Genomic DNA, 2,500 nt, shown 5'->3' with positions numbered 1-2,500 from the left:
GGAAGAAAAAGAAGGCTGTAGAGAATTTTAACAATATCATTATCATGTTTCAATCAACAAAGAACAAACAGGATAAATCTTAAAAAGTGGTCTTGCTATCGTTACAGAAGGTGATCATTCTTTACACTACAAGGGAAAACTCAAACTCTACAAAGGAGAAATTTCACAGACAACAATCTCTACTATATCCATACCTGGGGAACAGAACAAAAAACTAGGTCTAGACTAGAAGACAGAGAGAAACCATGTCAGACCAGAGCATATTGATGGCTCATGGTGAGTGACCCATGGCCTAAAGGTGCCTGTTTAGGGCCCAGGGGCCCCTTGCACAGGCAGAGCAGCTTACTCCGTATGAACCACCACCAGCACCCCTCCTTGCCCAGTGATGTCACCCGGTGGGCTGGGCTAGAACAAGTCCAGATGCCTTTGCCCCGCCTTGGAAGGGCCACAAGGAGCTTCCTCCTCTATCCCCAAGTTCTCCACTTACACACAGCACCTGACACAAAGGTTGGCAAGTTTCCCCCAGGCCATGACTTCACAATGGCTACCCCCGGCCTCTGTGGCCTCCGAGAGAGGGCTCCAAGACAGATCCCAGCCCTACAGGGAGAGGGAAGCAACACTGCGGTTGACCTTGAAGGGATCACTGTAGGGGGCTATAGAAGGGATTGTGACATTTATTGTTCTGAAGGTGCCATCAAAGACAGTTGTAAAGTCTAGTCTTATACACACTTGGCAACATATAGCCAAAAGAGGTCAATTCGAAATTAGAAAAAATGTCAGCAGTTATTACCTGGAGTTTGACTGAAAATGCCATCAGACAGTTGTAAATTCTAGTCTTGTACACACTTGGCAAGACATAGCCAAAAGAGGCAAATTCGAAATTAGAAAAAATGTCAGCAGTTATTACCCGGAGTTTGAAATTCTGACCTGTTACACAGTAGGATACTTCAACCTCCGTTTCAGTTTATTTAGGTACTTATTAGGTAGCTTGCAAAATTACTAGAAAAAAAATTCCTAGAGGACATCTTGAAAATGAAGTAGCAGGAAAATTACAAAGATATAACTTATTTACAAAGTCCATTGAAAAACACCATTGGAAAGCTTCAAGTTGAAGGTAATTTCGTTGAAAATGCACTTAAAACAAAAATGGAATTATAATTTTTCTGAACTTTGGATGCTCTTCAAATTTCCGGAGGTACCACTCATGATGCTCTTTTGCTCTACCAGATAAAGAACAAAATGTGAAGAAAGCAAAAGCCGCTCCTTGGACAGACCAGCTGGCTGGGGCATGGCCACACCACTCCATGATTTCTCCAAAATAGTTGGCTGCAGTTACGTATTCAAATAAGCCTCCCCTTGGTATTTTGTATCCAGTATCTCCTGTTTTTCTGAGATTCCTTAGGATATGATCTGAATGGATGTTTATCAACATGCCCGTTAACCACAAGCCAAAACTTATTAGAAAACGGGGATCTGTTACCCAGTCATCAGCATACACTGCACAAGGGCTCAAGTATCTGCTTTGCAAATAGCCATTACAGGTACAGAACATAATCGCCATTGTACACGCCAACAGTGGCATAGGCTTTCCTCCTCGCATCACAAGTGGGTAAATTAAGCACCGATGCCGGTAGTGGACGAAGAACATGGCCAGGAGGATGCAGTTGGGTGCGCTGCGGAGGCGCGGGGTGGACTCGCTGGCGTACTGGTAGAGCGGCAGGGCTAGCAAGGGCAGCCCCTGCACCACCCAGGCGGCCTGCGCCGGCTCTCGGAGCCTGCAGCTGGGCGGCGCGTGGCGGCCGTACACTGAGTTCGTCTGACTGTTCCGCTCGAAGACCGCGCGCAGCCCACGGCGCACTGCAAGTAGGCGAGCGCGGCCAGCAGGCAGTCCTCCACCACCGCAGTCGCCGTCGCCGTCGCCAGGGCTGGGCAGCGTGCTCCATGCCCCAGAGGCCGAGGCGGACAACATACAGGGCGGCGGCGCGGGGGCGGGAGGGAAGTGATGTGAATCTTAAAAAGCTAATGTCTTACCTCCTCTACCTGCTGAACACATGAAAGAAGAGTCAAGAGAAAGAATGAAGACAAAATACAATGTACAATGAAGAGATTGTTTGAATCCTTTAGGTGCTCTTATACCTCCTACATTCAGAAAATATGTTGTTTAATTTGTGCACTTTGTAAATTCAATTCAACACTTTTGAGTGCCCAGTAGTTCTAGGCACACTTAACATATATAGGGATATTCCAAGTATACAGCAATGGCAAGCCATGGGTGGGAGTGTGGCTGGCATGTTTGAGAAGGAATGAGGAGGCTAGAGAGGCTGGCATGGAATGATTGAGGGGAAGAAAAGTAAAATATGAGGTAAGAGAGGCAACAAAAAGCCAGATCATACATAACCTTGTGGGCCATTATAAGAACTTTTACTTTTACACTGATTAAAGTGTGGTACCATTGTAGAGTTTTGGGTAAGGGAGTGCCCTATTAAAGCAAATACTCTGA

The 2,500-nt window shown here is 46.3% G+C and overlaps 1 pseudogene; it reads right to left on the bottom strand.

Annotated features, from left to right (window-relative positions):
- Window positions 1-1,135: 1,135 nt before the first annotated feature.
- Window positions 1,136-1,943, bottom strand: LOC115833287 (annotated as a pseudogene).
- Between the last annotated feature and the right edge of the window lie 557 nt (window positions 1,944-2,500).

Source organism: Nomascus leucogenys, chromosome X (assembly GCF_006542625.1).
Source record: "Nomascus leucogenys isolate Asia chromosome X, Asia_NLE_v1, whole genome shotgun sequence".
NCBI lineage: Eukaryota > Metazoa > Chordata > Mammalia > Primates > Hylobatidae > Nomascus > Nomascus leucogenys.
The sequence above is the reverse complement of the archived record's forward strand: the minus strand, read 5'-3'. Positions and strand labels throughout refer to the sequence as shown.